Source organism: Nicotiana tabacum, chromosome 16 (assembly GCF_000715075.1).
Source record: "Nicotiana tabacum cultivar K326 chromosome 16, ASM71507v2, whole genome shotgun sequence".
NCBI classification, from domain to species: domain Eukaryota; kingdom Viridiplantae; phylum Streptophyta; class Magnoliopsida; order Solanales; family Solanaceae; genus Nicotiana; species Nicotiana tabacum.
Window position 1 is genome coordinate 76,324,525 of NC_134095.1, and position 23,643 is coordinate 76,348,167.

Sequence of the window (23,643 nt, forward strand, 5' to 3'; positions counted from 1 at the left end):
GCTCGGACCAAAGACTGTTGCTGCTGCTGGATTTTTCGAGAGGTTAGCTGCTGCTGGATTTTTCGACGCAGCAGGTGATGATGGTGGTTATGGCGTTTGGACGTAGGGTCGACGGGCAGTAACGACGGAGAAGCTGGACGGGATGGGTGGAGTTGGTTGCGACGAGGGGTGCGACTGGGTTTTGGTCGTTGATGGTGGCTTTGGACGTGAGGGAGTAGGGGCCGGTCACGGTGGTTGATGAAGAAGTACGTGAAGCAGCAGCAGCAGCGACAGCTGCTGCTCGACGGGGAAGTTTGGAAGGGTGGAGGTTACGGGTAGCGTCGTTTGGGTGGTGGTTATGGCGTGGAGGTGACGGGTTGTTTGGTCGTTGATGGAAAATGACGACGAGGGGGGCTGGTTGCTCGGTGGTGAAGAACGTGAGGCAGTAGGGGTTTTGGAGTAGGTCTGGTTGCGACAGTAGGGGTGCCGGGGAAGGTGACGGAGTGGTCGTTCGGTGGTGTTGTTTATGGTGGTTTTGGGTGGTGGAAGGGCTGGTTTCGTTTTTCACAGTAGGTTTTCTTCTTCTTCTTTAGGAAGAAGAAGGTCTACAGTACCCTTTTCAAAATTTCCAAGTCCCGTTCCTTTTTCAAAAATTTTCAAAATCCTCTGTCCAAATTTTCCAAGTCTTTCCCCGTGCATTTGTATGGTTTTGCCCAGGGAAATGAGCCCCACGCGTGGTGGGGTTCGAGACTTGTGTCCCCCACGCGTGGTGGGGTTCCTCCGTGTATCGTGGACTCGGTTTATTATGGGCTAGGTCCGAAAATTAGGCCTAAAACCGGGTAGTTTGAACCCGAATATTATTCTTTTGCCCGGATCCGAGTATAAGAAAACGTTGCTTAACTAGTCCTATGTAAGCAAAATAACTACCAAAAATAAGACTAATATTTAAACAAAACTATATCTTCTTTTTTTTTTAAATATTTTTCAAGATTTAAAATAGCTACAAAATATTAATAAAACTATTTTTTTTGTAATTTTCGTTTTTTATATAAAGATAAAATATAAAGTAATATTTTTTTATTTTTTCAAAAATTATAATGACTACAAAACATTAATAGAATTATATTTTTTTTTTAATTTTCGAATTTATATAAAGTACCAAAATAAAGTACAATTTTTTTTGTATTTTCAAGTTTATGAGAAATACATAAACTAAAATTTGTATATATATTTTTGTGATTTTTATTTTTGCAAAGAAATAAAGTAAAATAGTCAAAATAGCTATATTAAACCTAAATTACATATTTAAGCTAAAAATGTGAAAATTCTCGGGGAGGGTCAAAAATCAGGTGTCTACAAAGACAATAGCGAGATCTGAGCCGGTGTCTTCCTTAACTACTCCACAATGGAATAGTCCTACACTTTCATCTTTCTCAGGAATTCCTCTACTTCTTCCTCGTTCACAGCTTTCTTCACCAACACTGGGTTATCTCTGGAGGTCTTAGCTTTTCTCAACTCTTCGGGGGAAAAGCATCTCCCCGATCGAGTCAATCCATGGGTCTCACACACTTCTTCTTTAACCTTTTTCCCCTTGTAAGTCACTGTCACTCGTTCATAATTCCATGGGACTGCCTTGCTGTTGACTATTGCTAATTGAGTTACCGGTTTGATAATGACAGGATCTGTGGGCACCCTTCACAATTACCACAGGCTTGTTCGTCACTCCTGGCACAACCAATTTTGCTCTTTCATGTTTTCCTGCAACGTCACTTGAGGACTCCTTCTTGACCTCCACAGATGGTTCATTATTTTCCCCGTTCAACTTGATCGTAGACTTTGACTTTTCAAATGGCTTGGCTTCACTAGCTCGAATCATCATGACAGTTTGCGAAGGCTTCTTAGGCTCCCCTCCCTTATGCACTATGTCAATCATATTTGTCTCATAATGGGCCGGCAACAGGTTCTGGTTGATATTGGGTGCCTCCGGGGCTTGGACTTCAATCCGATTAGTATCAATGAGCTCTTGAATAGCTGTTTTCAATTTCCAGCATTTCTATGTGTCATGATCCGGGGCCCCTGAACAATACTCACAACTCACTGATCGGTCAAGATTTCTGGGAGGGGGATTTGGCAGTTTAGCCTCGATCGGATTCAACATACCCAACTGTCTCAGTCTATGGAATAGGCTAGTATATGATTCCCCCAGTGGAGTGAAAGTCTTCTGCTTCTGCAACCTCTCATTCTTAAAGGCTTGATTTGGTCGAAAACCTGTTCCAGGGGGATTTCTGTAGGCTCTTGGGGGTGGATGGGTACTTTGTGGAGCTGGGTATGGATTTTGTGGAGCTGGCGCACGCCATTGTGCGTGAGCAGAAGGTTGGGTATAGGTTTGTACGTGATGGACGGAAAAATGGGGATCTGGCGGTGGGTAGTAGTGTTGTGGTGGGCTATATGGAATGTGGGGGTAAGTTTGGTGATAGGGTCGAGGCGGGTTATAGTAACATGGAAGGTTCCTGGATCCAACCCAAGCTCCCGACTCAATTGTCGCAACGTCCTCTTTCTTCTTCTTCTTCCCGAGTACACCCCAGTACCATTTTGAATGGCTTGAGTGGTCGCTTTGATTGCTGAATAACTCATGATCTTGTTGGACTTGAGTCCCTCCTCAACCATGCCTCCAATTTTTACAACCTCATTAAAGGACTTGCCCACTGTTGACACCAAATGACCAAAATAAGTGGGCTCCAAAGCCTGCAAGAAATAATCAACCATCTCACTTTCTTTCATCGGAGGGTCAACCCTCGCGGCTTGTTCCCTCCAACGGAATCCATACTCTCTGAAACTCTCACCGGGCTTTTTCTCAATCTTTGTTAATGACAGACGGTCTGGGATAATTTCAAGATTGTACTAAAAATAGCAGGCGAAGGCTTGGGCCAAATCGTCCCATGTGTACCACCTGATGTGATCTTGTCTGGTATACCATTCTAATGCCGATCCACTCAAACTTTGGCTGAAATATGCCATCAGCAATTCATCTCTTCCGTCTGCTCCTCTCATCTTGCTACAAAATCCTCTTAAGTGCACTACTGGGTCACCATGCCCGTCGTACAGATCAAACTTGGGCATTTTGAATCCTGCTAGTAACTGAACATCTGGGAACAAACATAAATCTTTATAGGCCACACTTACTTGACCTCCCAGCCCCCTTATATCGCTGAATGATTGTTCTAAACTTTTGACCTTTCTAATCATCTCCTCATGTTCGAGATTTTTGGGTGGCTTCTCGATCTCTGCCGGGAGATCAAGATGAGGGGTGTAGGAATATGGTTCCGGGACTTTGAAGGTGGGTTCAGGGGGATAATACTGGTTGTCGTGAGTCTGGAATAGAGGTTCACTAGAAGATCGGTGTAATGCAGCAGATGGAGGTGCCACAAAAACAGGTGTGATTGGTGGGGGAGGGTGCGGGACTTGTCTGGGTGGAGGAGCTTGTGATGTATGGGAAGTGGTGTCGTGGCATTATTGGTAGAGGGGAAAGGCGGGAGATGAGTTCACAGTGGGAGGTTCCTGAGACTGAGCCAATGGTGGGATATAAGCGGGGTTGGCGGTATAAACCGGTGGCGGATGCCCCTTTGCCCAGGCCTGGTACATTTCAGCCATTTGCTGCTTTAACTTATACATCTCTTCCTTCATCACATTAACATCCAATTCTTCCACCTCTTTTGACGGGTCGACAATACTTGCCTCCATTTCTTGGTTGGCCATATTTAGCCTGTCTTTTGATCGGGTGTTGTATGAGTGAGTTGCCAGAATGCCAATCAACTAACCACTTGTCTGGGCTCAATACATCAACAACAACCTTGTTAGTGATTAGGGCTTTAACAAATTGGTAACCGCACATTTGGGGAATGAATGCACCTAAGCGGTTAACCGTTTCTATTATGCATTTGATCGGCTGCTTGCGTCATCCCGGCTTTTCCATTTGCAACTTCCTCCCTTTTTCTTTTTTTTTTTCATTCTGGCCTTTGCTTTTGTTTGTTTTCATCCTCCCATTTCCCTCTGGTTTTGCCATTGCTTCTTTCTCGTAGTTTTCTTATTTTATTTTCTTTTCTCTCTTGTTTTTCCTATCTCTTTTCGTTTTTCTTCTTCTCTTCTTTTTTTCTTTTGGTTATGGTCGAATCCTATGGGTATTGCCTACGTATCATGACCCTGCATAAATCAGACCGAGCGTAGTTCTGGAAGATAAGTATGAAAGTAAATAATAAAACATTTTTTTGGGATTTTCAATTTTTTATAAAGGCAAATGCTTTGATTACAAAGACTCAAAACTAATAGACTCCAAGAGAAACTAACAGACGCTGATGAAAAGACGAAATATAGACTCCAAAAATAAACTATCATACTCCAACAAAAGAAAATACAGACTTGAAAACAAATGACAGACTCCAGCAGAAAGAAAATATAGACTCAACACAACTGACAAACTTTAACGGAAAAGGAAATACAGACTCAAATGCGAAATCATGAATACATCAATGCTCCTGGTGCCCGCGGGACATCATTCGGTTTCGCCGCGGGCCTATATGCAAGATCCCTTTGAAGTCGATCCAAGTCACTATTTATTTGTTTAACAAATGTCATCACTGCCGCGAAAAAGGTGGTGCGAGTCATATCCTCACAGGCTTGGCACTTCACAACAATGTAATCGGCAATGGTTCTAATTCTCCCTCTTATGACACCTTTTTTAACAAACGCCCGATCTGCTGGGTCCTAGCTTCCAAAGTTTGCTCGGCGGCATGATTCTGCTCCTGAAGTTGTTGCAAATCTATTTCCAATTGTGCCAATGCTGTATAACAATGTTCTCTTTCAGCCTTGAAATCTTTCGCTTGTTTGATCATTTTGTTCTCCGCGGTAATGACCTTCTTTTTTAACCCCACAACCTCATTGTCGTACTTTTCTTTCAACTGCTTAACCAGGCGTGCTCGTTCATCTGCGTTTTTAGCCAATTGCTTTCGAACCCTAGCTAGTTCACTTTCTGCCTTGTTCAAATCAAAATTATAGTCACTTACTTTCTGCCTCAGGTTATTTATGAGTTTTTCATCGTTGGCACTTCGGGCGGGGTTTTCTTCCGCTATTTTTATTTTCTGAATTAGGGTTCGAAGGGCCTCATTTTCTTTGGCTAGCCTTTTCTTTTCACCGCCGCTTCTTGCAAGCTATTCTCGAATTGAAGTTCTTTGACTTGTTTTTCCAACCTTCCTATTGTGGCCCTGTACTCATTCTCCTTAGTCAACCAAGCCCATTGTTCCTGTGACGCCTCGATGAATTCCTGAAGATAGGATCTTTTAGCCGGCCTCCCAAACTTAATTTCTATCCTATACCAAGCAAGGTACCCTGGTGAAACCTCACCTTTGGATCGATCACGTACACAGGTATTGGCTGCTATGTATTGACATTCGCTCCAAAATTTGGCGGACTACTTCTTCATGAAATTGACCGTTAAGTCCGATGTCGACTACTTGGGCACTAAGATCTTCATCTCTCGGGACTATCTGGCATCTCCCCAGCTGCCTCAAAACCCGATATGGTGCATAAGGCTAGATACTCCTAAGTCCCATCAAGAGGAAATGAGGCCCGGTGGCTGGCATGTATATGACCTCATACACAGGCAGCCATCCAAATGTACACTCTATTTGGTTTGCAGTGATGGAATGGAGGCGTGCTATCCACTCTGTAACCCCTTCTGGCAAGCTGATCCCATCAACCCTCGTATACAATTCCTTTATAGATGTTTTCTCTATCGACCCATAACTCATAAATTGAGTACGATGGCATAGGTGTTCGATCATCCACATCTGCAGCAACACGTTGCACCCCTCGAAAAAGTCTCCTCCGGCTTTGCAGGCTGTGAGAGCGTGGAAGATTTCAGCTACTATCATGGGTGCGAGGGTGCTTTTGGCCTGAGTGAGCAAAGTGCTGACAACCCCAGCTATTCATATGTCGATATTTCCATCTTTCCTAGAAAACACCAAAAGTCCCAAAAAGACTACCATAAATGCAAAACATCTATGTTCTTCCCACTTAAGGCGGTTTCCTTTACTGCAGATTTTGTTTTCCGGCTTGTTGAACCCTCCAATATGACCATATCTGTTGTATATAAACTGCAAAGTACAAAAACCAGCTACCAAGTCTGGGTTGTGGACCCTCTGCTTATTTTCAAAGAGTCTAGGAACCTGTGTACGGCTACGGCTCTTGGAGCAATCAGGTACTGGTGTCTCAGAGGAACTTTGGGACCCCCAATATATCCGGCTATTTCTTCCAATGTTGGGGTAAGTTCAAAATCTGAGAAGTGAAATACGTTGTGGGCCGGGTCCCAAAATGTAACCAACGCCTTTATGATGTCTCCCCTAGGATTAATCTTCAGAAACCCAGCGAGGCCTCCCAAGTATAGATTGACCGTATCTTGTCCCGATTTACCCAGATCATCCCACCATATATGCAACTCCAAAGGGATCTTGTTCACGATTGTTATTGGCAAATTCTGACTTGTGCTCATTCTGCACATTTATTAGGGTGGTTAAGCAAAAATCACGATTCAATTGACTCAAAAACAAATTGACACTTTTTTTTCAAATTAAATAAAATTCGGTTTTGCAAATACAGCCTTTCATCACCTCAGAGACGAGGATTTTAAGGCTGTGTTGGCTAACCAGTGAAAACCTTGAAAAATGGCCACATGCAGCTATTCTTGTAAAAGCAGCCTTCCGGCGCCCTTTTAGGGACATTCGGCTTTTTTTGACAAGAATGGCGTCACCCTAATTATTTTCAAATAAAAGTAAAATTTTTGTTTCTTTTGGGCTATTTTGCAAAAAGAAGTTGGACCCGATGAGGGTTGCCTACGTATCTCACACCCTATGAGAATCAAACTGGCGTAGTTCGGGAAAATTTGTCAAAATAAAACCAACTATTTTTCCTTTCTAAAACACAAAAGATTTTCCTTTTTTTTCTTTTCTTTGAAAACTACAAAATTCTTTTTTTTCTTCAAAATTTCGGCAGAGGTTCGGTATGTTTGGGATATTGGTTTTTCAAAACAGTCACTTATCCCTCTCAACCATCTAAGTTTTCCTTGCAAGCCGGTCAACATGCCAATCCGAAGCAAATGAATGCGCAAGTAACAAGTAAAATGCATCATAATGGTCTTTACATTTCGGGTACACCTGTCCTAGACAGACCCAACCCCTGTGTTGAATCTCCAAAGTCAAATGCACATGATGCAGACAAACGTTCCTACTAGGGATCCGGCATGAGGCTGAGTTATTCTAGGTTCAAAACCTGGGTATTTGTTCTAGACTGTGTACCCGAGCGGACAACTCGAACCGAGGAGGGGGCTACGTACCGGGAACCAAAATGCCATCCGGCTTAGTATCTTGTCCGAGCCTCTTTCTTATTTCAAGGTATGACACTAACAGAATAGGGAGTCTCGACCAGCGAGCACATCCCCGAAGATGAGAAGAGAAGGGTTTCGTAGCAGTTTATATACAGTTCAGATAATATCAAAGCGGTAAAAGCAAAATTTAGCACATTAGGCCCAAATATGTGAATAAAATTAGATAATAAATAAATCCAAATACAACAATTATTCTAAGCTCGAATTCTGAACCCTGAACCAGAGATTCTGGGTTCGGTCCCCAACAGAGTCGCTAGAGCTGTCACACCTCCTTTTCCCTACACCCCTAAGGGTATAAGGGAGTTTTTCCAATTTAAGTGACAATCAAAATGAGATTAATTTATTAAAAATTCAGAGTCTCCACTTGGGATAATTTATGGTGCCTAAGTCACCGATTGAATCCCGAATCGAGGAAAAGATTGACTCTGTATTACAGTCTGCGAACACAGAAATCCGGGTAAGGAATTTTGTTAACCCGGGAGAAGGTGTTAGGCATTCTCGAGTTCTGTGGTTCTAGCACGGTCGCTCAACTGTTGTATTTGGCCTATTTACTTGATTTTAATAAAAGTTTTAGACTATGATTCAATTTTAACTTTACAACCGCTTTTAATTATTTTTACGGAAAAATTGCAACGTCATTTAAAATACGTCTTGAACCACGTCACATAAATGCACCCGCGGCTCTCGACATATTTTATCTAACATTGTTGAGATTTGGATTTGGGTCACATAAATGCGCACCCGAATTTAAGAACGTAATTTATTAAAATAACGCGCCTAAAGCAGCTACATGTTTGCAACTTTCCGAGGGCCACGGAAAATTCGCTAAGTGGAACGCCTCAGTTTCTAAGGATTTATTAATTAAACTAAGGCCATGCAACTTAAGGTTTTGTTCGGCATGGCACACCTCCAATCTATTTGTCTAAGATTGATCAAAATATTGAAGGCCATAAGTTATACATTTTGGCTAATAGGGCGTGCCTCAACCCATTTTAAAGGGTCTAGTTAGTTAACTAAAGGTCTAAGGTGATTTGAAATCCCTCTAGGAAACTAAATAATTCAACCTTTAAGGATCAACAAAATGGATCAACGTTTCATTAACATAAAGCCTAATCAAAAGCAGACCCAAATCACATTTGTCATTTTTGCACATTGGAAACAAAAGTCTAAGCTTGAACGAAATTGGCAGCGCATCGAAAGGACACTGGTCCAACGCTAAAGGCCCAGCTGCAAGTTTCAACGCCAAATCACACATAAGAACTCAGAATCGTACACAATTTATTGAATACCAATCAACTAAAACTATATTGAGCACATGATTAAAGTAACATTTTTGCTTCTTTGATTATTTAAACATAGAGCAACTAAAATTGCATTTCTGGTCATGTCTGTACCTTGGACCCACGTTTGCCTTGGCCTCACAAGACCACATCACAAGGAAAATAAACATTGGGCCCAAACGAGCCCAAGTCAGATTTCAAGGTCAATTGCTGGAGGCTTAAGACTCGATATCGAGTCTTCTTAGAAGCAAAAAACATATGTTTAACCCTTTCTTCATAACAATAAACCAGACCTCAACTTGCAAGATTTGAAGTCTCATTTCACAAGATATTATCCTTAAACTTATTGATGCCTCAATTTAATCAACAGTGATAGGCAAATCCACTACTCTCAACATGAGTTTACGACCATATTTCAAAGTGCAGCTAATTCTGAGCAAGACAATACACATCACAATAGACTACATATCCTACACTAGTCATGATGTTTGATTCTACACAAAGTTGTTATCACCTAATGTAAAATTGAAATATATAGCCAAAACTAGAGAAAAGTTGAACAGCATGCCTTCAATCCAACTCATGAAACTAGACTCCAAAACAAACTGAAAACCAATACATGCCAAACGAGGTTCAATTACAATTTTTAATGTAACCTCAAAATTCAAAGTGTAACTCTACTTTAAACATACTACACCGAGGAAATTAAACAAAACAAATCCAGTGGAACAAAAATAAAGTCAAAAGATAGCTAGTAAGAAAAGAAGGCCTTCATTTTTTTCACGATCATATCAACCATCTTACATGGCTAGAATCAGAGATACATACCTGGAAATTGAAGGAAAAAGAAGTGAGGAAGCAGTAGAAAAGCAGCAAAACAGTGCCCAACAGTAACAATGGAACAGTAACCTCACAGCAACTCAAAACCAGCTTTAAAACCCAGAATTAGACCATCTTCGACCCAGATAAGTATTTGTGACTTTTCAAAAATTATAGATAAACGAAAGGAGTTGAGAAAAACAGAAATCAGGACTCAATTTTGGACCAGTTTTACTAAGAAAAGTAGGGAATTCAATGTTCTTCTTTTGAGCTAGCCGTTTTAGTTTTTAGGGAATTTTCTCTTCCAAAAGCCTCCCTTCAATGCCAAGTAAAGGTGCCTTTAAAGGCAAGGCATTAGGGCAGCCCCTAAGACTCAGTTTTTGCATTTTTCCCCTTTTGGAATTTTCATTATAGCTTAGACATCCCTAGTTAAAAATTAAAAATTCACAACTAACCCCAACCCCAGCTTCCTAGAAGCTTCCCCAGGTAGTTACAGAAATATTCCCTTCCCCAATTTCCTAAACTACCCCTCGAGCCCTGATTATTTCCCCTGAAACCAAAACAGGTCATGGTCAACTTTGACCCAATGGTTCAAACCCAAATGAACTGGCCATAATTGAACTTAAGGCCTGAACAAAACTCAGAAACCCATTTAGCTAAATTAAATGACTTCAAATAATCGAAATCTAACCAAGCAATTGATTTCTTTCAAAACTAAATACTGAGCCGGAGTTAATCAAATTACCGAATCAAAAAAGACTAAATTAAGCTAATAATCAAATATGTCATAAATAACAAAACAAGCAAAGAACAGTATTTATAACCTGAAAAGAGATGACCGAAAATTTGATGGAGCAAGTACGAACACTAAATTATTCAAAAAAAAAAAAAATAGGTCTGAACTTCTATCTACTTTCCAAACATCCACAGAACGGGAAGACCAAGAAGAAAGGAGTAGGAAGATGAAACGGCATATAAGGGCAAGAAATAAAAATGAAGAACACTTACCGATTCACACTCGAACCCAATATTGGAACAAACGATCAACAGTGCTTATGCCAAACTAGACTTCGAAAATCTTGAAAACTCGGATGCTCGTGGTCATGCAAGCCACGGAATCAAAGGCAGAACAATTTTGTCTTTTTGGGGATTCGAACTCTGACTTTAGATTTAAAATTCGACGAGATTGAGAGGGATTCGAGAGGAGCAATGTTTAGATTTGGAGAGAGGGGGTGAGAGGGTTCAGGGGTGTGAATTTGGTGGTGAACGGAGGTGGCGCCGCCATTAATGTCGGTGGGAATTAGGGCGGCGGGTTCTCTAGGGTTTTAGTTGAAGAGAGACGAGGGGTGGATGGATTGGGGGGTGTCGTTTGGACATATATATGCTAACGGGAAGCCAGTTCTCGTCCGTTGGATTAGGAACTATCAACAGCTCAGATCAAACTTAACGAAACGATGTCGTTTTGACTAGGCGATGGGGTTGGACCGGATATTGGGGCGAGTTTGGGCCAAAATTGGGCGAGTTAAAGGGGGGAACGTTTGGGCTTGGCAATGTTAGCCCAAAGCAGCCCTTTTCTTATTTCCATTCCCTTTCTTTTCTTTCCCCTTTTTTTATTTTCCAAAATTCTTTTTAAGAATAAAAATCACTAATCAAATTATCCTATTACATTAATTAACTCTAAATAACATTTACCACAAATAATTAAAAACCAAATTCGAGGAAAACTACCAAAGTTCGAAAAGTGCAAAATAAACTATTTTGTGATTTTTTCCATTTTTTATAAAACACTAAATTACCAATTAATTCAAGACTGCAAAATTAGATCCTAAATGCAAATGCAATGTATTTTTATATTTTTATGAATTAAATAAAATAAACATGCACATACAAATGCAAACAATTATCAGAAAATGCCACAAAATCCACAAAAATTGCAAATGATGAAAAGAAGTTATTTTGTTTTGAATTTATGGGAGTAATTCATGTAGGGCAAAAATCACGTGCTCACAAACCCTGGTCATCCATAAATAGATAAATAACTCTCCGAAAGTCCACAATGACCTAACCATAATGCATACCATCATCTCGCTAACTTTGGCCACATTTTTCACAATCCACAACCATAAAACAGTCTGCTTTTGAGAACTTCCAGTCTCCAAATACATGGAACATACGAGTCACCATATCTGATCCCAGCTCCACCACCTGAATGTCTAACACACCTCTCATACACAATTGTCCTGCGAGAAATTGCATGTGCTCCATAAACACATGGCCTTTGTTACATCTCGCGTTTTCGTACGTTAAAATTTCGTTTTCAGTTAACCGACGTAGACTCGGGGATGAGTTCATCTTGACATTAACATACTTACGCTATTTATACAAGCAATAAATAAGTGTTATGAAGGATAAAGGGGTACATGGATTAAAGAAAATGAGTTTCGTTGAAAGTGGACAATTTGGGATAAAATACGGGGCGAGCGATAATACCCGATAATTATGAACTAGTACCATGCAAGGTACTATATGACCATGGTAGTATAATATATAAAGTATATATGAAGTATTTTAAAAATAAATAGAATTTTAAGTAATTTGTGATCATTTTTAAATTATGCGGGTAATTGATTAATCGTCGGTAACACGACATTACCCAATTAACTAATAAGTGGATAAAAATTAATAATAATTCCCACCCCAAAAGCAACGTGGCAGCTAGCCACCTTACAAGGATATGACTAAGGTCATTCCTTGATTATGTGTCCAATTCCAAGGATTTCAATTCTTGAAAACGTTAATATTTCATTCAAGGTTACATAGATTCATCATTTTAATTCATAAACATCTTCTGCTTTTCATTTACAAAAGAATAATGAAATCCTTGGAAACTTTTCAAGGTAAATTAAGTGTCTTGGTTTTCATTTCATTTGGACCAAAAACAGAACCAAGAAAAATGACCCAAAGAAATCCTAAAGCAAGCTTTCCTTTCTTGGTTTAAACATTTCAATGTCAAGGACATTCAATTGCTCAGATACTTCAATGCCAGAAACAGAAGCGCAATCGTTCAAGCACTTCAACGAGCAGAAGTTTAATTCCATCCAAATTTTGTTGGTCTACAAGAGTACGGTAGAATCTTAGCCAAGAATATTATACGGAGTTTTCCTTACTTCAGGTATGTTAAGGCCCTCCCTTCTTTCTTTTGGCATGGTCCAGATTATCCATGAGAATTATTATTATCTTCTGTTCATGGGTCTCAGAATAATACACAGCTGGAAAAGTTTATCCGGAAGGAATATCGAGATTATTATGTATTTTCATGCATTTTACTCATTTATACATGTGCATTGACCCATGACCAGATAGCGTTATATACGCGTATATTTGTAAATATATGTATATGGGATATGGGAAAAGGTTACGGCATTATATACACATCACCACCTGATCAGCTGGTATATGATGATGATGTTGCCCACAATGGCTGAAATATGATTCAAACGGCGTTATATACGCATATATGGGTATGTATTCAAATGGCGTTATATACGCATATATGTATGTATGTATTCAAACGGCGTTATATACGCATATATATGTATGTATATATATGTATATGGGATATGGGAATGGTTATGGCGTTATATACGCACCACCACCTGATCAGCTGGTATACGATTATGACTTTGCCCACAGTGGCCGATATGATGTGATGGGATGCCCTCAGAGGCTGATGATATTATGTAAATCCATACCTATGCATGGCTTGACATTTACACGCACGTGCATGACGTTATAAACGTTTCAAAATATACAAAGTTATTCAGATTTAAAGATGTGTTTCAGTATTCCATGTTTCATCTATGTCTATTACGTACTAATTTCCATGCCTTACATACTCAGTACATTTTTCGTACTGACGCCCTATTCCACGGGGCCTGCGTTTCATGTCCGCAGGTGCAGGTAGGCAAGCTGACGGTCCTCCTTCTTAGGATCCCTGATCAGCGAGAGTTGGCATGCTCCATTTTATCCGGAGCTACTTTTGATATTGGTACGATACATTTGTACATATATATGTATATGAGTATGACATGGCTCAGTCCTGTCTTTGTACAGTTATATTTCTGTTAGAGGTCTGTAGACAGTATGTCTAGTTGGGTTATATGTGGCCTTGTCGGCTTTCAGTTTTTGATGTATAGTTGTCTATAGCAGCCTTGTCGGCTTGCCCACTGTATTATGTCTGTATACGTACATATGCTTTGATGGTAGGCTTCTTTCACGTATGTTAATTTTGTAATGCAGCAGATGTTATTCAGGTTCATATTTTAGACGTATGCTTAGGGGTGTTTGATTGGTAAGACTCAGGCGCCCGTCGCGGATCATTGGTTTGGGTCGTGACAAAAGTGGTATCAGAGTAGTTCTATCCTAGGGTTGTCTACAGACTGTATCTAGTAGAGTCTTGTTTATGGGTGTGTCGTGCACCACATTTATAGACAGGAGGCTACATGATATGTAGGATGTTATCCTCTTTTCTTATCTTAGATCGTGCAATATAAGCATTCGTGTTCCTAACGATGTGTTATGTTTTTAGCGATGCCTACGAAGACTACAGCCGCTAGCACGGGTCAAATGGCTACAAAGGTGCCAGAAAGAGAGATAAGTTATACTATGGATTCAGACCCATCAGAGATCATGGGTTCTATTGAGGAAAATCCATCCGAGGATCCATATGAGCCATCCGTTCGAGTTGTTTCAACCACTCCGGTAGTAGATGGGGTGAGAGGAGTTCCGACCTTACCAAGGACCTTAGTTTCACAGCCCGTTGATCAGGGTATGAGGGGAGTAGTGCATGGATTGGCACAGCCGGGATTCCATCAAGCTCAAAACTATGTCAAGGTATTTAAGGACACCAGCTCTTCTGAGATTCCGGATAGTCCACAGTCTTGGGAGTCCGTCAATCAAGGTTCTTCAGTGTATGTTATGGGATACGCAGAGGAAGAAGATAGTAGTCGGGCCAAGAGAAGGAAGGTAACTGATAAAGACATGAGGATTCCGCTTCGGAGTGTGTCTGATCGAGGTTCTTATGTAGGACGAGGCAAGGACCCTCTACTGTAGGCTTCCTACAAGTGTCAGTTTTTGGTTGGTGAGTTCCACCTCTTCTTAGAATATTACCATGTCAGGGTTTTAAAGGTGTTTGGTTGTTTTATGAGGATGTAGGGAGCCCCGTCCCGACTTGTATATATTGGTTATGCCTACTTAGAGGCTTTGCATATAGTATTATGTATATAGTTTTGTGTATGATATGTCTACGGCCTAGTCGACCCCTATGTATATAAACCTTTTTCTAAATTAGTTATGCGAGTTAAGTCTTAATGTTGTTATATATATATATATATATATATGGATGTTGTCGTAATGACCCATGATAGATTTGAGAACAAACAAGGATAGATTTGAGAACAAACAAGGACAAGGTATGTGGTACTCGGTTAGGTAGGACTTGATATTATAATTGATATGGATTGATTGGCCTTTTGTTATGCTAACATCAAGTATAGACCAAAGGTGGGTTGATTTCAGTTTCCAAGAAAGCCTGTTTTAGAATGGAAAGATAATACCGCATCACCAAGAGGTAAATTTATCTCCCAGCTCAAGGCAAGGAAGATAATCAGAAAGGACTACATTTATCACTAAGTTCGGGTTTGGGATACGGAAATAGAGTTACCAACCATTCAGTCCGTCCCTGTGATGAATGAGTTTCCCGATGTTTTTTTTCCGATGAGCTTCCGGTCTCCTACTAGAGCAAGAAATTGAGTTTTCTATTGAACCACTACCAGATACTCACCCAATATCTATTCCTCCCTATAGAATGGCCCCCGCAGAGCTGAAAGAGTTGAAAGAACAACTAAAAGACTTGCTTGAAAAAGGTTTTATCAGACCTAGTACGTCACCATGGGGAGCACCTGTGTTGTTTGTAATGAAGAAAGATGGTTCCTTAAGAATGTGTATTGATTATAAGCAACTGAATAAGGTGACGATCAAGAATAAGTACCCGCTCCCGAGGATTGACGACTTATTTGATCAGTTGCAAGGTGCCAAGTGGTTTTTAAAGATAAACTTGAGGTCCGGGTACCATCAAGTAAGGGTTAAGGATGAAGATATTCCGAAGACAGGATTCAGGATTAGATATGGGCATTTTGAGTTTGGGGTTATGTCGTTCGATCTGACCAATGCCCCAGCAGTATTCATGGATTTGATGAACCGTGCATTCAGGCCTTTCTTAGATCTGTTTGTAATTGTATTTATTGATGATATATTGGTATAATCTCATTTAGAGGATGAGCATGCTGGTTATCTGCGTACAGTGCTCAGAGTTCTACAAGAAAGGAAGTTGTATGCAAAATTTTCTAAGTGTAAATTCTGGCTGAACTCTGTAACTTTCCTTGGGCATATCATTTCGGGTGAAGGCATCCTGGTGGATACACAAAAGATTGAGGCAGTAAAGACTTGGCCTAGGCCCACAACACCAACAGAGGTTCGTAGTTTTCTTGGTTTGGCAGGATATTACAGGAGATTTGTGGAAGGATTTTCTTCCCTTTCAGCACCTTTAACAAAGTTGACTCAGAAGGGAGCAAAGTTTCATTGGACTGATGCTTGTGAACGGAGTTTCCAGGCATTAAAGGACAGGTTAACTTCAGCACCGGTTCTAACGCTTCCAGAAGGGACCGATGGTTATGTTATCTATTGCGATGCTTCAGGCGTTGGATTGGGTTGCGTGCTGATGCAGCATGATAAGGTTATGGCCTATGCTTCTAGACAACTAAGAAAGTACGAGAAGAACTACCTGACCCACGATTTAGAGTTAGCTACGGTGATTCATGCACTAAAGATGTGGAGGCACTACTTGTATGGCATTCACGTTGATATCTATACAGATTCTTAGAGCCTCCAGTACATCTTCAAGCAAAGGGAATTGAATCTTCGTCAAAGGAGATGGTTGGAGCTACTTAAAGACTATGACGTCAATATTTTATACCATCCGGGGAAGGCAAACGAGTTGTCGATGCTCTCAGCCATAGATCTATGGGTAGCCTATCGTATTTGCAGCCAGAAAAGAGGGGAATAGCCCATGAGGTTCATCAGCTAGCTAGTCTTGGAGTTCAGTTATTGGAATCAGGTGATATTGGAATTACTCTTCAGGATACAGAAACATCATCTTTAGTAACTGAAGTAAAGGAACGCCAGTACGAGGATCCTGTGCTAATTCATTATAGAGATACCACTCTTCAGAAGGAGAAGACACCATTTGTAATTACTGAAGATGGGGATATCAAGGGCGATTATGGGTGCCTAATGTTGCAGGGTTGCGTCGGCAGGTTATGGGAGAAACTCATTATTCCCGTTATTCTATCCATCCAGGAACGACAAAGATGTATCATGACATCAGGGAAATATATTGGTGGGACGGAATGAAAAAGGATATAGCAGAATTTGTTGCTCAGTGCCCTAACTGTCAGCAAGTTAAGATCGAGCATCAAAAACCCGATGGATTATTGCAGGTTATGGAGATTCCGACTTGGAAATGGGAAATAATCAATATGGACTTCATCATAGGCTTAACTCGTACCCAATGTAAGTTCGATTCAATATGGGTGATTTATTGATAGGCTCACAAAGTCAGCCCATTTTCTGCCTGTTATAACTACGTATTCCTCAGAAGATTATGCGAGGCTTTATATTAAGGAGATAGTATGACTGCATGGTGTACCTGTATCTATTATCTCAGATAGAGTAGCTCAATTTACAGCTAACTTCTGGAGATCCTTCCAAAAGGGATTGGGGACTCAAGTAAGTCTTAGTAGAGCATTTCATCCCCAGACAGACAGACAGGCTGAGCGTACAATTCAAATACTGGAGGATATGTTGCGATCTCGTGTGATTAACTTCAAGGGTAGCTGGGATGATCATTTGTCGCTTATTGAGTTCGCATATTATAATAGCTACCATTACAGTATTCAGATGGCTCCATACGAAACTCTCTATGGATAGGAGTGTAGATCGCCTATAGGGTGGTTCGAGGTTGAGAAAACTACGTTACTAAGACCAGAATTGGTACAACAGGCAATAGAGAAAAATTAAACTTATATAGGAAAGGCCATTAGAAGCTCAAAGCCCGTTAGAAGTCTTATGCGGATAATCGACGGCGAGACTTGGAATTCAGGTTGACGACTGGGTATTCCTGAAGGTATCACCAATAAAAAGTATCATGAGGTTCGAAAAAAAAAAAAGAAAAACTTAGCCCTCGGTATATTGGACCATATAGGATCATACGCAAGGTAGGCCAGGTAGCATATGAGTTAGACTTGCCTTCGGACTTGGAGTCTGTACATCCAATCTTTCATGTGTCTATACTCCGTAAATATATCAGAGATCCTTCCAGAATCATGTCAGTTGACGACGTTCAGGTCACAGAGCATCCATCATATGAAGAAACTCCCATTGTTTTACTATACAGATAGGTTTGGATATTGAGAACTAAAGACGTAGCTTCGGTGAAAGTACTTTGGAGAAATAATAATGTGGAAGATGTGACTTAGGAGGCCGAGGAAGACATGAAGTCTAGATATTCCTACTTATTTCCTCCTCAAGAGAAGGATCCAACTGAGATGTCATAACCTTAAGGTACGTGCATGGATTCTAGTATTAGTTATTATAATTGGTCGTGTGAGGCCATTGTCGTTATTGATGGTCGTGGTCCTAGGTGGCGTTGAATTATTGAGTTTCTATAGGAAGAGTTGGCTGCATTATTGTTACCAAGGGCGACTCTGCCAAGGTTATATAGATCCCGAAAGGTTAAACATTCGGGGACGAATGTTTCTAAGGGGGGAAGAATGTTACATCTCGCGTTTTCGTACGTTAAAATTTCGTTTTCAGTTAACCGACGTAGACTCGGGGATGAGTTCATCTTGACATTAACATACTTACGCTATTTATACAAGCAATAAATAAGTGTTATGAAGGATAAAGGGGTACATGGATTAAAGAAAACGAGTTTCGTTGAAAGTGGACAATTTGGAATAAAATACGGGGCGAGCGATAATACCCGATAATTATGAACTAGTACCATGCAAGGTACTATATGACCACGGTAGTATAATATATAAAGTATATATGAAGTATTTTAAATATAAATAGAATTTTAAGTAATTTGTGATCATTTTTAAATTATGCGGGTAATTGATTAATCGTCGGTAACACGACATTACCCAATTAACTAATAAGTGGATAAAAATTAATAATAATTCCCACCCCAAAAGCAACGTGGCAGCTAGCCACCTTACAAGGATATGACTAAGGTCATTCCTTGATTATGTGTCCAATTCCAAGGATTTCAATTCTTGAAAACATTAATATTTCATTCAAGGTTACATAGATTCATCATTTTAATTCATAAACATCTTCTGCTTTTCATTTACAAAAGAATAATGAAATCCTTGGAAACGTTTCAAGGTAAATTAAGTGTCTTGGTTTTCATTTCATTTGGACCAAAAACAGAACCAAGAAAAATGACCCAAAGAAATCCTAAAGCAAGCTTTCCTTTCTTGGTTTAAACATTTCAATGTCAAGGACATTCAATTGCTCAAATACTTCAACGCCAGAAACAGAAGCGCAATCGTTCAAGCACTTCAACGAGCAGAAGTTTAATTCCATCCAAATTTTGTTGGTCTAAAAGAGTACGGTACAATCTTAGCCAAGAATATTATACGGAGTTTTCCTTACTTCAAGTATGTTAAGGCCCTCCCTTCTTTCTTTTGGCATGGTCCAGATTATACGAAAGAAACGAGCAAATACACGGTTTCTATAAATTATTCTATTCATAGAAATAGTAGGGGTGTCTATATTCTTGATTCCCCATGAGAATTATTATTTTCTTCTGTTCATGGGTCTCAGAATAATATGCATTCGGAAAAATTTATCCGGAAGGATTATTGAGATTATTATGTATTTTCATGTATTTTACTCATTTATACATGTGCATTGACCCATGACCAGATGACGTTATATACGCGTATATTTGTAAATATATGTATATGGGATATGGGAAAAGGTTACGGCATTATATACACATCACCACCTGATCAGCTGGTATATGATGATGATGTTGCCCACAATGGCTGAAATATGATTCAAACGGCGTTATATACGCATATATGGGTATGTATTCAAATGGCGTTATATACGCATATATGTATGTATGTATTCAAACGGCGTTATATACGCATATATATGTATGTATATATATGTATATGGGATATGGGAATGGTTATGGCGTTATATACGCACCACCACCTGATCAGCTGGTATACGATTATGACTTTGCCCACAGTGGCCGATATGATGTGATGGGATGCCCTCAGAGGCTGATGATATTATGTAAATCCATACCTATGCATGGCTTGACATTTACACGCACGTGCATGACGTTATAAACGTTTCAAAATATACAAAGTTATTCAGATTTAAAGATGTGTTTCAGTATTCCATGTTTCATCTATGTCTATTACGTACTAATTTCCATGCCTTACATACTCAGTACATTTTTCGTACTGACGCCCTATTCCACGGGGCCTGCGTTTGATGCCCGCAGGTGCAGGTAGGCAAGCTGACGGTCCTCCTTCTTAGGATCCCTGATCAGCGAGAGTTGGCATGCTCTATTTGATCCGGAGCTACTTTTGATATTGGTACGATACGTTTGTACATATATATGTATATGAGTATGACATGGCTCAGTCCTATCTTTGTACAGTTATATTTCTGTTAGAGGTCTGTAGACAGTATGTCTAGTTGGGTTATATGTGGCCTTGTCGGCTTTTAGTTTTTGATGTATAGTTGTCTATAGCAGCCTTGCCAGCTCGCCCACTGTATTCTGTCTGTATACGTACATATGCCTTGATGGCAGGCTTCTTTCACGTATGTTTATTTTGTAATGCAGCAGATGTTATTCAGGTTCATATTTTAGACGTATGCTTAGGGGTGTTTGATTGGTAAGACTCAGGCGCCCATCGCGGCCCATTGGTTTGGGTCGTGACAGCCTTCCTCTTGAAACTGATTCATATACTTGCATATGCACATCCCAATCTCACACCATGCGTCGCCTTTATTAGGCCATCCTATGAAAAGTATGATAATCTCAAAATCAACTCTGGATCGCAAGCAAACTACATACTCAATTATCCAGGAACCTTTCCAATGATCCTATCCAGTAGAAAATCACAATACACCAGCATAATCACCACGTCGGTGGGGAATATCTATCTCAAATCGTGGTCGAAACCATTAAGAATTCTTTGAAATCCATTTGCACATAACCCAGTTATCAAAACCGAATCCCTCTAACTAAACCAAACCATGCAGGTCACCAAAACCCAAGAGTATTGCCCCAAAACACCTGTAGAGACTCACCACATCATGAGTACCCAAAGAGCCGATCATATCCATTACCGTGCTAATCCAACCTACTACAAGTTGTCCTATTTCTCCAAGTTCCTTCCGAATTACCCTCAAGGTGACACTTCTCCTTGCCAAAATATCACGATCCTTACCCAAAGCTCACCAAAAAAGATCCTAGCATAAAACCACATTACCCTGAGGCCTATAAGTCGATGTATTCTCTCTTAAGCACCCCAAAAGTACCACAACTAAGATACCCACACTGAAGAGACCTTCTGTGAATCTAATGTCGTTTTCTTCAACTTCCTGATATTGAGATTTATAATCTATAATGATATAGAAATATCGCGAGTCTCGACACCATCCAATGCAAATCTCAGATTCTAGCCATATACAAATCCTGAAAATTTCCAATTGCTACATATAACTCCTGAATCCATTAGAACCCTCTCAAGAGTCATCCACTCTGCTCAAATCCCAATTGCATCGTCCAAACGTGCCGAACGATATGTGCCCCATTAGCACAACAACACCCAAGGAAGTAATCTATACCTCTAAGCAACCAAGTGAATCCCTTTTCCTTAGTATATCACATCTACCATGAACCACAAACCCGAATCATTCTAAGATTACTATATATCCATCATGTGTAGTACACCATGCATACAGAAATTCCATTGCTTAAGTCATCCTCAAAACCAGTCTCTCCAGGTCATAACCAATTCACGAGTATACCTCAAACCGAAACCGATGCAACACATAACCATGCAATCAACTCCTCGATAGCAGATTCCCACACTTGGCTCAAAGCCATGGAATAAAACATCTGATAACTTACAATAACCATACCCTGTTACTGCCATAATACCGCAAATTACTGTAGTGAGATTCAACTAAATCTTTCATAAAATCATGTAACACAAACCATCTAATACCTCAAATTATTTGCAAATCTCACATGCATCCTTGTGATGGTCAGGTCAACTGTTACAACCGATACAAACTCAAATCGCACAAATATAACCCATTAGTAGAACAGGAAACCTTCACACAGCATTATAAGGATCACACATCCGTAGGTTACCTCGTAGGTTATAACCCACCTACTTAGTCTCAAACTGACATCTCTCTATACCCTTTCATAGCAACAACTACTATGCAATTACTTAATCTTCCTAAGTCTGAACTCATCAACAAGACATGAAAATTTACTTCGTTCCACAATCAAACAACATGAAAATTCTTTCAACACTCTTATAACTCGAGACTATACGTCACATCAAGACAGAAATCAGGCACTTATTAGTCCTTTCTACATCTCAAGCAAACTCTTCTCGTCATATTCAAACCATTTGAACACATCTCGCAGTCGCATCATACTTATTACGTAGACATCCAGCCACTCATCAAGCTACAAATTTCACTCATAGGGACACTACCGGACATATAAGTCCAAAAGTCCTTGCTCACACCACCAAAATCCCTGTGCTCAAGCTATAGTCAAAACTCGGCCCCAAGTCCTCCAGACTGGCCCATCATCAGCACATAGAAATCACATCTCGCACCTCATCTGTGGAATCATAAGCCATCGATGTACAAATGATACCGAGTGCTCACATGCACATATGAATGCGTGGAAGGAATTCAAAGAGTTACGTTTCAAGATGAATCAATTCCGCACAATAAGGAAAGAAAGATGGGAAATTTATCCTAAATGCCCTGTAGCCTCTCGGAAATAGGTATGGACGCCATCATACTATTCCGCAAGACTCTACTAGATACTTGCTCATGACTCGTAGAAATCTATGAACCTAGAGCTTTGATACCGACTTATCACGACCCAAAATCCAACTGGTCGTAATGGCACCTAACCCAACCCGCTAGGTAAGCCAATTAATAACTATCCAATTTAATGCAATTTATTGAGACAAAAGAATAATAAAAAAATTAAACCTTTATACATTTTTCAAGGACTGGTAGTACAAATCATAAGCTTCTAAGAATAAACATTTACAAAGTTGGTATGAAATAAATACATCATCTGTTTGAAATATACATGAATATATTTGAAATACTAAAGCTACCAAGATCAACAGGCAGCTATGACCGGAACGAAGGTACATCTTCAAATCCAGCTCCCGCAATACACAACAACATCTCCACGCAAAGTGCAGAAGTGTAGTATGAGTACAACTGACCCCATGTACTCAATAAGTAACAAACCTAACCTTAGGTTGAAAGTAGTGACGAGCTGGGACAAGGGTCAAAGTCCAACTCTAATAACCAGTCATAGTTCATAAAGATATAATAAAAATGGTACAAGAAAATAACTCAAAGATATGATGCTCAGCTAGATCACAATTACGAAAAATAGGCATATTCGAGTATAACTATAAATCCCAAATCTTTCAGCTAAAACACCAAAAGAATATGAGTAAGTTTGAAAACTGTGACTTTTCCAAAAAATCATTCAACAATAATTAATATGTTTCATTTTAAGATAGCATGAGGAAAGTACATCTCTATGCCTACATGTCAATATGCAGGTGAAATCATAAATGTCACCAAAACCGGGTAGCATGAGGAAATGCATCTCTATGCTTGTATCTCAAGTATGTATGTAGATGCAATGCCTCTCAGTGATGAACTCATGTACCACACTCTCAGAGTACTCAATCTCAC

At 39.9% G+C, this 23,643-nt stretch overlaps 1 long non-coding RNA gene across 1 annotated transcript; it reads left to right on the forward strand.

Moving 5' to 3' along the window:
• Nucleotides 1-12,328: 12,328 nt before the first annotated feature.
• LOC142170560 (uncharacterized) lies at nucleotides 12,329-14,862 on the forward strand. The gene is made up of 3 exons (XR_012699808.1): nucleotides 12,329-12,685; nucleotides 13,468-13,561; nucleotides 14,102-14,862. It is a non-coding gene; the product is annotated as an uncharacterized LOC142170560 (long non-coding RNA).
• The last annotated feature ends 8,781 nt before the right edge of the window (nucleotides 14,863-23,643 follow it).